This window comes from Solanum dulcamara, chromosome 5 (genome assembly GCF_947179165.1).
Source record: "Solanum dulcamara chromosome 5, daSolDulc1.2, whole genome shotgun sequence".
In the NCBI taxonomy this organism is placed as follows: Eukaryota; Viridiplantae; Streptophyta; class Magnoliopsida; order Solanales; family Solanaceae; genus Solanum; species Solanum dulcamara.
Window position 1 is genome coordinate 42,458,663 of NC_077241.1, and position 14,733 is coordinate 42,473,395.

The 14,733-nt window shown below is 38.7% G+C and overlaps 1 pseudogene; it reads left to right on the forward strand.

Moving 5' to 3' along the window:
* Positions 1-14,019: 14,019 nt before the first annotated feature.
* Positions 14,020-14,139, forward strand: LOC129890899 (5S ribosomal RNA; annotated as a pseudogene).
* Positions 14,140-14,733: the final 594 nt, after the last annotated feature.

The window sequence follows — 14,733 nt, forward strand, 5'->3', positions numbered from 1 at the left end:
ATTTTGTCTCATGTTCTGCATGAGAATATCACTGACCGTAGGAGTGACCTTATAACCCCTGCTACCCCTGTACACAAGGCTCAAAATGACATACCAAATCCTGAATCCATCAAAAGAGATCCCCCTACTGATGACTCTACCATGCAAAACATCTTAGGCTCTATGGCCAAGGATTTGGGATCCATTGCAAGCAGTAGTGGCAAAGACTCTAATGCTAAAAAGAACAAGTTAAGCAATAAAAGGAGAGAGGCTATCAAAAAGAAAACAAACCTTTCTGAGAAATGCCAAACTCCTTTAACTGACAGTGTTGCAATGCAGCAAAGTGAACAGGGATGTCAATAATTTGTACTTGATGATGATCAGGTGGGTATAGATATCACTCCTTTTCAAACTCCAGAGGTAGCTACAGATCACTTCACCCTCAACACCAAGATACAGGACCTTACTGATGAGTATGGTGTATGTGATTCAGAAAATGAAGAAGATAATAATTATCAGCCCTTGCATGATCAGGAGGAAGATGATATTATAAGTGAGCATTTAATCAAAACCATCAACCCCTTTTCTGAGAATATATATGAGAAAGACATCCAACAGGTGGCTAGTTCACAAGGTCTATCTCCTAGAGGGATACATAGGACTAGATTTAGCAACAAGGCAAAAATTTCTACAAAAACTGCCCCTACAGGCAGACCAAGTACCAGGTCCCATACTTCAAGAATTCCTCAATGATTAGTACCCTTTGCTGGAATATAAGGGGTATTAATACCCAAGGAGCCATGGATAGAATAAAACTTCTCAAAAATATCCATCAAATTTCTCTTATAGCTCTAATGGAACCTTTTTCTGATAACTCTCAGCTACAATACTTTAGAAACCAGCTCAATATGGACCATGCCATCCACAATCCCAATGGTAAGATTTGGATTTTTTGGACCAAAGATGTGAATTACAAGATTTTGGAGAATGACGAGCAACTAAGCACTTGTGAGCTCAATCATGTCATGATCCCAAATTAATTCATCACTACCTTTGTCTATGCTAAATGTAAAGATCATCTCAGAAGACCTTTGTGGGATAGCCTTCTACAGCAGTCTACTACATCCAATCCATGGTGCACTATAGGAGACTTTAATGTTATTGTAGACCCTGAAGAAAAACTAGGGGGTGTCCCCTATAATATGAGAAAGAGTTTTGAGTTCATTAGCATTATTGAGGCCTTAGGTCTTCAAGACCTTGGTTTCTTAGGTCAGAAATACACTTGGTCCAACCTGAGGGGTATCAACTTTAGAATTTGGAAGAGACTTGATAGAGGGATGGTTAATGATAATTAGCTAGAGACCATGCCCCATACCAGTATCACTCATCTTCCTTCTGTGGGTTCTGATCACTGCCCCTTGCTCTTGGAAATAATTGACCAATAACACAACCCCATCAAGTATTTCAAATTCCTGAACCGCTGGCCTGAGCAACCTTCTTTCATGGATACTGTCAAGAATTGCTGGAGCAGACCTTCTAAAGGAAATCCAATGTGGAGTTTTCATCAGAAAATAAAGAGACTTACTTCTACTCTTAGCTGCTGGTCAAGAAATCAGTTTGGAGACATCTATGCTAAAGTCAAATAATATGAGGAGAAGTCTAGACAAGCTGAAGAGAATCTGATCAGTATAAACTCTAATGAAAATAGGTCTCAACTGCATGCTATCAATGTTGAGTACATTAGATATATAAAGATGGAGGATTCTATTCTCAGACAAAAGTCTCAACTTCACTGGTTCAAAGAATGTGACAGGAACTCTAGCTACTTTTATGCTCTCATCAGAGGCAGGAGAAAAAAGCTTTACATCCACAGGATCTAAAATGAAGAAGGCTCTTGGGTGCAAGGTGATAAAGAGATAGCTGATGCTGCTTGTGAATATTTCCAACAAATTTTTATTGGAAAGGAGGAGCACATCCAACAGCAGACACTCCATTGCATCCCTACAATGGTGACTGACAAAGACAATGAAGATTTACAAGCCATGCCTACTATGGAAGAAGTGAAAACTGTTGTTTTTACTATGAATCCTCACTCTGCTGCTGGCCCTGATGGGATGAATGGAACTTTATTTTAGGTGTGCTGGGACATCATCAAAGAAGACCTCCTTAGAGTGATCACATCCTTCTTTTATGGACAAACTATGCCTAAATATTTCACCCAAACTTATTTGGTTCTACTCCCAAAAGTAAACCATCCTACAAAAATCTCTGAGTTCAAACCCATAAGCCTTAGCAACTTCACTAACAAAATCATTTCCAAACTCTTTTACCTAAGACTTGCTCCTATTCTCCCCAACCTCATTTCCTTGAACCAATCTGGCTTTGTCAAGAATAGAAACATCTCTGAAAATATCATGCTTGCCCAGGAAATAATCCACCAGATCAAAAAAATAAATGTTGGAGGCAATGTTCTGATAAAACTTGACATGACCAAGGCTTATGATAGGGTCTCTTAGACTTACACTTGTCTTGTGATGAGAAGAATGGGGTTTAAAGAAACTTTCATAGACATGGTTTGGAGAATCATGGCTGATAAGTGGTACTCTGTTATAGTCAATGGTTCAAGACATGGTTTCTTTCACTCCACAAGGGGTCTCAAACAAGGTGATCCTCTCTCCCCTTCTTTATTTGTCCTAGGTGTTGAAGTGCTATCCAAACTTTTGAATAATCTTCATCAGCATCCCCAATTTCATGGTTTCTTTATGGCAAAAAAGGGACCTCAGATCAATCATCTGAGTTTTGCAGATGATATCACCATCTTTGCTTCTGGAAGAAGGCACACCTTAGATCTTATTATGGAAACATTAGCTACCTATGAAAGAGTTTCTGGACAATTGATCAACAAGCAAAAAAGTCATTTCATGGTTCCCTCCAATGCTTTCAAGTCTACTGTACTGAGAATCAAGAAAATCACTAGTTTCAACCAAAACAGTAGTCCTATAACATACTTGGGATGTCCTATTTATATTGGTAGGCAAAGAGTTATTTACTACTCTGATCTTATTGCAAAAGTTGTAAGCAGGATCACTGGTTGGCATGCTAAAATCCTGAGCTATGGGGTAGAGTTATTCTTGTGAAGCATGTTATTCAAGCTATGCCAATACATTTGCTTTCAGCCAACATCCCTCCCTCAACCATCATCAAGCAGACTCAGAGCATCACTGCTAACTTCTTCTGGGGATGGAAAAATGACAAGAGGAAGTACCACTGGTCCTCATGGAAGAACCTTAGCTATCCTTATGATAAAGGGGGCATAGGGTTTAGACAAATCACTGATGTGGTTAAATCTTTTCAATACAAGCAGTGGTGGACCCTTAGAACCAAGAACACCTTGTGGGGAGAATTCCTTAAATCCAAATACTGTTAGAGGGCCAATATTATTACAAAAAATGGGACACTGGTCAGTCCTTAATTTGGAAGAACCTCATGAACAACAAACACAACATTGAGCCTCACATTCAGTGGCAAATTAAGTCTGGCTCTTGCCTTTTTTGGTGGGACAACTGGCTAGGTGTTCCTTTAGCTCACTTTTCTACTAATAGCTGTAGGTTTAACCACACCCAAGTTTCAGCTTTTCTAACTAATGGCCAATGGAATGTTGATCTCATTATCCAAAAATCCCCTCCTCAGTTTGTTCCTAATATTTTAGCAACTCAATTCAGCTACCATCCTCTCAAACAGGACCATCCTTGCTGGACTCCTAATACCAATGGGGAGTTCAGTTGTTCTTCTACCTGGGAGCTCATTAGAGACAAGAGGACAAATACTATGCTGAATACATGTACTTGGCACCAATTAATACCTTTCAAATGCTCTTTTCTTGTTTGGAGAGCTCTTAGAAGGAAATTACCTACCAATGAGAAAATAACCAGCTTTGGCAAAGCCTCCTCTCAGTGCCATTGTTGTGATAGACCTGGCCAAGACACCATTGATCACACCTTTGTTGCAGGAACCTTTGCCAAGAATACTTGGAGGGTGTTTGCTGATTCTTTGGGCATAAAAAAGGATTACACACCTCTTAGAAATATGCTTATGAGATGGTGGACATCTAAATACAAGAATGAAGCCCATAAGCTCCTGTTACAAGGAGTCCTTGTCTTCATTTGTTGGAACTTATGGAAGAATAGATGTGCTTCCAAATATGGAGGGAAGAAATCTAACCTTTCAAGAGTCAAATTTTCTATCTACAAAGATATCTCTAACCTGCTCATCACAACTTTTCCTTATATTGAGTGGCCAAATAAATGGAATGACCTAGTCATTTCAGTGGAATAATGCTACCATGACACCAAAATTACCCCTGTATGCTGGATTAAACCAGGTGATCACATGGTAAAGCTAAATACAGATGGTAATGCCCTTAACAACCCAGGCAACATTGGTTGAGGAGGAATACTTAGAAATACTCATAGTGACATTATCTTTGCCTATGCAGTTCCATTGGGGGAAGGAACTAACAACCAAGCAGAAATCAGGGCTGCTATCTTTGGTCTATCTTGGTGTATTCAGCTTGGTTATTTACAAGTAGAGTTAGAGGTAGATTCTCAACTCCTAATCAGGTGGTTACAACAAGAAGCAAAACCCCCTTGGTCAATCAAGGAGCTGCTGGACAGTTTAAATAACATCATCAACCAATTCCAAACTTTCAGCTGTAAACATATCCTTAGAGAAGCAAACTATACAACTGATGTCTTATCTAAACACAGCCACAAATACAAATCTCCTGAACTCTATTTCACTGTGCATAATCTCCCCAAACAAGCTAAGTCATACCTTGAGATGGACAAGATGGAAATGCCTTCTTTCAGAAGAAAGAAACTTAGGAGAATCAAGAAACCTCCCTAACTCATTCCAGTTTGGTTCTAACTCAAACTTCAACATGGTTTTGTCTATGCATAGCTATAAATACCTTGAAGATTTCATAGTTAGAACTCTTGTACAAGGGAAAATCTCCCTTCCTTATTACTATCCTTATTATTTTCATAGAATAACTAGTCTAACTTTAGAGGTAAGGAGTAGAGTAGTTTATATTTTGTCTTCTCTTCTTTCTTGGCTTAACAGGTATAGGAATCTTGATTGGAAGCCCAGGCTGGATTCCTTGCACCACACATGGGACACATTCAAGTTCTTGTTTTTATTTTTATTTGCTGGTCTATGCAGATACACCACACTACACATCCTGGAATTTTTCTACATCAGTAACAACAAGAGGAGCCACAAGGGAAGTGCTTCTTTGTTTTGGGGTTACAGAATTGTTTCCATACTTTGCTTTTTGTTTTTGCTTCTGTACAGGTTACAAACTACAGCAAGAACAACATTCCATCCTCTTCCAAGATTACAGCAGTTACAACAATCTAAAAGCATTCATCAGGAACACCTCTCAACAACTCCTACCAACCTGAAATTGCACCTCTTAAGCCATCTGTGTTTGTTTGTTTATCATTACAGATTCACACCACACTCCAGCTGTGATAATTTGAACAACTTGCAGACATACAGATCTACAGATTCAGCAAGATCCCAATATAAAAAATAAGAGGAGTTGTTCCTTGCAACAAGTTGTCCAAACTAAGAAGAAGCAGATGCCAGAAACAGCACATCACCTCAGCAACAGCCATCAGCCCTCAACAACATGCATTATGCAGCATCCAAAATCCTCCAAATTTTGCAGGATAATATCATCCCTAAAGTTGGTTGAGTCCAAGAAATTTCAGCTCGAACGGATAACCGGAGACGTTAGTCGAGCAACATTGAAAAAGACAGTCGATGTTACAGGCAGAACAGTAACTCTCAAGAGGAGCAACAGTATACATCATCAAAAATGCTCCAAATTTTCCAGGAATACAGCAACTCCAACAATTGTAGAGCCCAAGAAATTTCAGCCCGAACGGAGAATCGGAGACATTAGTCAAGTGACCTTGAAAAAGATAGCTGATTGTTATGGAACCCCTTTGTTTCTTCTTCTTTGGCAAAATCTGAATATTAACAACTTTCAACAACTTGTATGTTAGCTATTATATGGACCCAAGAATTTAAAGCCAGAATGGATTCTCAGAAACATTAGTCGAGCATCACAGAAGATATGACCGATCTCAACCCATGTAAAGGAAATTGGGTATACTTGATTTTCTTCAATTTATCTAGGTTCTGTACCTTAGTTGAATACAACTAGTTTCCTATACTTGATCTTCCTAGTCGAGAGAAGTCCTCTCATTAGATATCTTCCTTTTTTATTTTCGGAGGTAAGGCTTTTCACGTCCCCCTCCTTGTACTTGTAAACTTACTTTTTTATATATAAGATGAAAATTTTGATGAAAAAAAAACTTTGAGCAAGTCATTTAGAGTTTGTATTGTGAAATGTTGATGTGAATTGATTATATATATGCTGCAGGTTTTTGTTGTTGGTTGGCTTTAGTGATTATGGATGTAATTGGAAATTCAGATAGGGTATGTTATAGAGGAGGTGCTGCCTGATTTCCGGTAACGCCTTAACTAACTAAAGAACTAGTCGAGAAGACGAGCGAGGAAATGAGTTCTATGAATACTCGTGTGCAACTTAAGATATTGAAAAGTCAAGGGTTGTTGATGTTTGTATTGCTTCCGTGTTGAATAGGTTCAAAGAAAGATGAGGCAAACATGACAAAGAGTAACCTGTAAGAGGTATGTAAAGCCTGTCTCTCTTTTTTTTAGGCATGTCTTAGATTTAAGTGACAAATGATATGTGCATGAAGTCTGGGGTAATTCTATTCATGAGCTCTGAACATGATTCATGATTCATAATTCGTGTTCACTTTTGAATGTTAAGACTCTTAAAGTAGTTAATCTCCCATTCCTCAAGTCTTCTATATGCTAAAAAGTAGTGTATGTAAAGCTTATTCCTTCTCTTGGTAAAGTACGTAGAGTTTATCTCTTCCTTTCTTTTGGTATGTCTTCAAGTTAAGTAGTGAATTATATGAGCTTAAGTGTAAATCTACTCATATATGCCAAGCGTAATTCATGGTTCATATTTACTTCTTAATGTTAGAACTCCCACAATGGTTGAGTTATGGTCTTATAAGCCTTCTATGTGATACAAAGTAATACACGTGAAGCCTATCACTCCTTTTTCTTGAAATGGCTTAATGTAAGTGAAACAATGTATAATATGAGTTAGAGACAGTTCTATTTATAGGTTTTGGATTTGACTCATGACCTGTACTACTTTTGAATGATAAGGGTCTTAAAGTAGTTGAGCTACGACCCTCGAGCCTTCTATTGGCTGAATAGTGATGGAATGTGTATTCTCCTCTGCCTAGGGGATCTTGAACATACTTTATGGTGATACCTGAGGGATGTTTGATATGTTATAGAGTTTTATGTGCACGTATATGCATTGTTATATGATATGTGGATTGGGTCGTCGTTCCTCAAGACTATTAAATGATATATATACATACGGATCGGGCCATCGTACCTAGTCATTATAATACAATATATGGATCGGGCTATCGTACCTCGGCATTATCATATGATAGATGGATTAGGCTATCTTTCCTCAGTATTATCATATAATATATGAATCGGGCCATCGTACCTTCATATTATCATATGATATATGGATCGGGCCATCATACCTCGGTATTATCATATGATATATGGATTGGGCCATTGTACCTCGGCATTATCATACAATATATGTATAGGGCCATCGTACCTCGGCATTATCATATGATATACGGATTGGGCCATCGTTCCTTGGTATTATTACATGATATGTGGATTGGGCCATCGTTCTTCGGCATGTGCTTGCTATATACATGGATCGGGTTGTACGTTCCACAACGCTAATGGCATATATATGCCTATCATGATAGATGATGTATTTGTAACACCGAGTCCTCGAGCGGGCTGGATACGGTATGTGATAATGGTATACATGACTTTATTTTGTGAGGTGCAGGTATAGTACCCTATTAAATGTTATACTTGGTTTCCTACATCTTTGTTTCAATTTTTACCTCAGTTACGTTATGCTTATATACTCAGTACATATGTCATACTGACCCCTCATTCTCTGGAGGGCTGCGTTTCATGCCCATAGGTACAGACACATGTGTTGGGAGTCCACCAGCTTAGGATTCCACTCAGCCAGTTTGAAAGGAGCTCCACGGATTCGGAACCGAGTTGTAGTACCAAACCTCCTATGTATATATTTGTTTATTCAGGGGTATGGCGGGGGCCTATCTCGCCATATATTACTATTAATATTCTTAGAGGTCTGTACACATATGTATGGGTTATACCTATAATTTCTGTTCAGCTATGCCTACATGATGTATTGTAAATATTAAGGTACTATGACAGTCTTGTTGGCTTGCACGTCCTTTTATGATAAGATACAAATAAAAGAGGATACATGTATGAAAATGCTAGGACCCACTAGGGTTCTTATGGATAGTTCTTATATTGATCATTACATCTGATAGATGCGGATACAGGGGTCCGGGTCAAACCCTCATCGCAGCCCACGGTGTTGGATCATGATAATGATGCCTAATAGGTACCAATTGTTTTGATACTCATACTACACTCTGCATCTATTTTTTTGATGCAAATTCTAGAACTAGCTATCAATATTGATTCAAGCAAGATGCGATTGTGATTGAAGGCAAGGGTGAGCACATTGCATTAGGATTTACCCGTATCCCTCTATATATGTATTTTGCATGTCTTTGGCTTTTTGAGACAAACCTATTTCTGTAGTCCACTTTTGGGGCTTGTACACTTTTGTAGTAGCTCTGTTCATGTGAATTCTAGGTTCTAGGAGGGATCTTTTATTTGTATATATTTAGATTTGCTTCTGTTTGTTCATGTATATTCGTATTATTTCATTACTGTTGTTAGATTGAATTGCTAGTCTTTTACCCTAACATTCCATTACTCACAGTTCTAGGATATGGGTCAGCTTGCTTACTGGTAGGTCAGAGTAGGCGTCATCATGACCTGAGAAATTAGGTCGTGACATCGAGGCTTCTGATCCAATTTCAAGACCCATTATGAAATTTTGTTAAAAATGAACTGTGGGTATGGGACCCACTTTTGTTAAAATGCCCTCGTATAGAAATTTTGTTTGGGTCATTGAGTCCAAAACATTGAATTTGGTAGGGTATATCTCATTTGCGTACATGGGGTTTCGAATAGATTATCAAGCACCCCGTCGGAGACTTGGACAATGTCAAAACTTTTATGTTGCAGCAGTACGTGGGCATGGCCCAATTTCCCTTTTGGCCTTCGCATTTGTGGACCCCTTTTTCATATTTAATATAGACATGTTTCCTAACCTCCATAGTCGTGGGCCACAGTGCTCGCGTTGGCGAAGGTCATTTGAGCACTGATCTATTTTTATAAAACTAGTTGTGTTTCAGCTTTAGTCCCAAACATCAAACCTCCATATTATGAGCTAGAGGAGTTTGTTTGGGGTGATTCAATATCCCAAAAGTCTGGAATTGTTGTGGCTTTTATCACGACCAAACCCTGTAGGCCGCGACTGGGGTCCAACCTAGACCCCCCGTATACATATCTATCAGCTGTGGTCACATCGAATTATAAACATGCAATGCATATAAATCAAGTGTAGTCAAATTGGACTACAACAACATGATACGTACATGAGAACCCCCATGGGTCATAAAATTATTGATATATATAGCCTCTTTCATTTATATCACCTCATGAAAGGGCACACAAGCCGACCAGGCAGCCATAATATAACAACACGTACAATATATCATATAGATCCAACTAAACCAAACTGACATATACAACCCACATATACATGTCTGTAGACCTCTAAAATATTAACGACAATATATGGTGGGACAGGGCCCCCGTCGTACCCCTAAATAGACAAAACAATTTTGTATATCAGTGGTCAGTACCAAAAACTGGGCTCTGATACAATGGAGCCTCTTTCAGTTGAGCTGTACGGAATCCTAAGCTAACGGACTCCCAAAACCTGTATATGTACCTGCGGGTATGAAACGCATCCCTCCGAGAAAAGGGGGTCAGTACGACATATATACTGAATATGTAAAATGTAAAATAATACAACTGGAGGTATATCCGAAATAAATAAGTCGGGGAAAAAAATATCAAATTAGAAGTCTGTACCTGTACTTTGTAAATTACAAAAGCATGCATGCTCATATCATACCATATAGCCGGCCCTTTCAGGGGTCTAGTGAATCATATATGAAAAACCATCATGGACCAGTGCCATCACCACCTTGTTACAATACATCATCATATATATACATACGTACTCGGCCCTCTAGTGAGGGAATGGTGAAAATGCAATGAGTTGTGCATGATTACTATTCTCGTCTCGGGCGCGATGAAAGAAGTGTTATAGTATACACGAGTACAGTAGTGAGAAACAAAACATGGTTTAAATCATTAATAGAGACTCAATGAGGTCATCAGGTGAATCATCCCTGGAGATTACGGCAGAAAGTATCTGATGTATACCCTCTAAGTGTCACTAAAGACTATGTAAAAGGGAGTTTTGGAAATCTTAGACATATGCCAATATGAAATATCTTATAGCAGTCTGAGTGTTGGTTATCTCATAGCCTTTCTTTTTTTACAAAAAGGAGTTTAGTCGAATCAATTATTATACAGTCATATAGAAGACTCGAGGAGTAGGAGTTTAACTACTTTAAAAGTCTTAACATCCAGAAGTGATCAAGAGTCCTGAATTCATATTCATAACCTAAGAGTGAAGTTGCCCCGAAGATTTCATCATCCATAGCCTACATCTAATACATTCCAAAAAGGAAGAGAAAAGATAGACTTTACATACCTATGTCAAAACCATGCCAAGAGAGGGCTTCACATACCTCTTATGAGTTACTCTTTATCCCATTTGCCTCATCGTCCTTTGAACCTATTGAACATGAAAGTAATACGAATATCAACCACTCTTAACTTTCCATCATTTTAGGTTGCACCTTAGTATTCATGGAATCTATTTCCTTATTCATCTCCTCGACTAGTTCTTTAATTAGTAAGGCGTTAACGAAAATTGGGCAGCACCTCCCCTATAACGTGACCTATCCAAATTTCTAATTAGATCCCTAAAGACTACAGCCAACCAACAACAACAACCTGCAGAATATGCTTAAGCAATTCACGTCAACAATATACAACATAAACTCCAAACGACTTGCTCGAAACTATGATACCAAAAGAGGGTCTCTAGTCTTTGTTGCACAACATCTTTACTTATATGAAACAAGGGGTCTTGTGGAAGAAACCAGAATAACTCCTAACCCTTTTAGAACACATTTAGTTCCTGCAACAAAACACCACACCCCTAGAGTAGCACCTCACAAGAACAATACTTTACTTCGACGATAATTCAACTATAACGACTAGAATTTGGACTGTCTCCAATGTCAAGCATTCCTATACCATTTTTATGTTCCCATCCACACACAAGGAGTATAATAAACTCTATAACAACACCATAAAGTCCAAATTGAAGGAAGAAACCTTACCTTACCCAAAATTGGCCAAAACTGCCAAATTGCAACTCGGAACTTCTCCAAACGTGCTGAAATTAAGCTGGCTGTTGGTGTCACTTCTTTGCTGCCCCAAATAATGATTTTATGTTCTTAAGTATCATTATATAACCATGGGATACCTGAAATAATTAATTCATGGAACAAAATTTGGGGGCTCACCTTTTGGAGACCAAACACGTAGCCCTCCTTTCCTTGCGTCCAACGTTTTCCTTCAGCTTTCTCTTATTAGTTCCAGATGTAAAGCTGAAGATATGGTTCCCTATATATCATAAGGTACATATATACACCCACACTTAGTTGAGGAACACCCTAGATAATTAATTCATGGAGAAAATTTGAAGAACTTACATTTAATTTCTCAAGACCATGGTTGCGTTGTTCTTTTCCTTCTTCACATTTTTCTCTCTATGTTCTTGGATGATTTTTGTATAATGAACAAGTTAAGAGTCACATAATACATATATATACAACTCTTTAGAAGGTGCCATGTAGCATCCCCCTAGGGTGACATGTGGTAGCCTCCTAGGGTGCCACCTCAACCTATTCGGCCAATCACATGCTGCCATGTAGAAGTGGGGTCCACCCCAATCTACTCTTGTCCAAGTAGGTGAGTCACCTACTTGCTTTGAGTAGGTGCGTTGTTTCCTTATTTCACTTTCATGAGCTCGTAATCCCATCTTACTTCAAGCTACTTAAGCTCGATGTGTACTCAAGTAGCTTAAGTGTGTAGGACTTCTAAGTTAGTACCTTACGTAGATAATTCAAGTCCTACAACTCCTTTCTTGGCCTCCAACTTCTTCCGACTCCTCATAACCCTACTTCCAACCTTCCCTACTATGCGGTATTATATTCTCCTTTTCTTGGAGTTTTTTAATAGCGTTGTAGATTATATGACTCACATAGTAACTGCTAATAAGCTTGAGGGACATTCCGAGCTCCGAATGTTAAATAAAACTTCCCTCAAGACCTTATACCGATTGTAGGGAGATTGTTTTTCTATCGCGATCATACATATTTTCATCCAAGTAATTAATATACGAGTTTCAGGAGTTGGTGTTACCTGTAGACATTGGGAATAGGTACGAATACTTGTGTTTTATGTCCTCTTCAATTTCTCAGGTCATCCTCTTTTCTGGTTTTGGTTTTGCCACAATATATTAATGGAAGGCACGTCTTTAGTCTACAATCTTCCAGTTTACCGATCTAAGATGGCGATAGGTTGTTCCTCATAGGATTCCATTTCCTAGACATCATCTATGGAATATACCCTGGGTGGCTCGTTAGTACCCTTGCAAAGCATCCCTATCTGAAGGACTGGCCGTATAGTTTTCAAATAACGTGGTAAGCTCAACTTACCGGCCACTTTGCCCACCTTACGAGCAACTTGATACTGTCTAATATATTTTGGGCTAAGTTTCCTTTTCTAATCGAATCTTATTACTCCTTTCCTGGGTAACCTTGTAACGAACTCCTAATCATCAATTTGAATTTTGACTGTCAGTGTCGATTATCAGTATATCATTTTTTCGACTCTGGGCTGCTAATTCTTAGCTTGCTCAATCATGTTGGGCCCTTTTAGCTTAGTCTCTCTAATATCTCTCTATCCAATAGGGAACTTACACATCTTGCTCTACCAGTCTTGTATGGAGCTATTGGGATACTGGAGTAGTAGATATTATGGTGGGCAACTTGATAAGTGATGGATAATCATCCTAGCTACCTTTGAAGTTAACAACACCAACTCATGATATATCTTTTAGCATTTAAAAGGTATGTTTTAGCCTGTTCATCAGGTTTGAGGGTAAAGTAGTGTACGAAGACTTATGTGTCTTCCTAGTTTCTTCGCGGACTGATTCTATGTAGTTAACTGCAACTTGGGCTCCTTCGTCTGGGATAATAGCTATGGGGACTCCGTAAGGTCCATCCCTCTTTTACCCTATAATTTTACCCCTTCTTGGCTGAGTAGGTAGACTTTGATTGAAGGAGTATGGGCTAATATCGTTAATCCTTAGGTAACATTCCCTCCAAAGTCATTTGTCGATGGAGTGCAAAGTGAGTTTTGTAGCCCTGGTCATATTGTGGGATTTTCAACCTCAGGTATTACCTTTTATCTTCCGTAAATTATATCAACTGGTACCCTTATCTTTTGGGTTTTTCTTTTTCTCCCTCAGAGTTAGCTGCCAAGTGGTGTTGAAATTTCCTCGCCCACTGGCCTATACAGCCTTTATGTGGTTTGCCTCTCATTAACTAGTACTATGTTGAAGAACTGTGGCATTCGAGTGCATCGTCAGTTAGCAATTAGCTAATCCTTCTTGTCTTGCTTAAATCCTTTTTACAATACCCTCAACGTAACTTATAGTACTCCAGGAACATAATCTCATATCATTTCTCCACCGCTAGTTCAGATTCTTCCATCTCGCGCGATCACACCTGCACTATCGCACTAAATTCCACCAGAATTTAGAAGTTAAGCGTGCTTGGGCGAGAGTAATACTGGGATGGGCGACCTCCCTAAGAATTCTTCGTGTCGCGTTTCATTGTAATCCTTGCCATAAAGTACAGGGCACTCAACTTAGCCCAAGATTTATCTTAGCGTCGTCTCACCAATCTTTATGTGTTGCCTTGCCCTTTTCTTTGTTAACTTGTAAGCGGTATAGGGGTAGATCTTTAGTTCCACTATGACCATGTCCTTTTTTGGTCATTTTGGTTTAACTCCTCCTATTGTATTCACCCCTTTTTGTACGCACCCATTCATTAGAGTTGGCTACCGAGTAGCGCTAAAGTTCGTTCATATAGTGACCTTTAGAGCCACTTTGAGTTCTGTCTATCCTTAGCTGGCATAGTTTTAAAGGAATTTGATATATAATCTTGCCAATCCTATAGTAACCAGTTAGTCCTGTCCATCTTATTTAAACCATTTCACAATTTTTCCTTACCCCCGCTTGTAACCTTCTTGACATATTCTCGTGTCATTCTTTACCTTTATGAGAATATGAGAGAGTGCAAGAAATACCTTGTCTCACTTATTTCTATTTCCTTATTTACTCCTTACTCATATTATCTCCTACCATAGGAGTCTTGCTATTTCTTTTCCTTGGTTATTTATCTATCGTAATATCATTTGCGACAA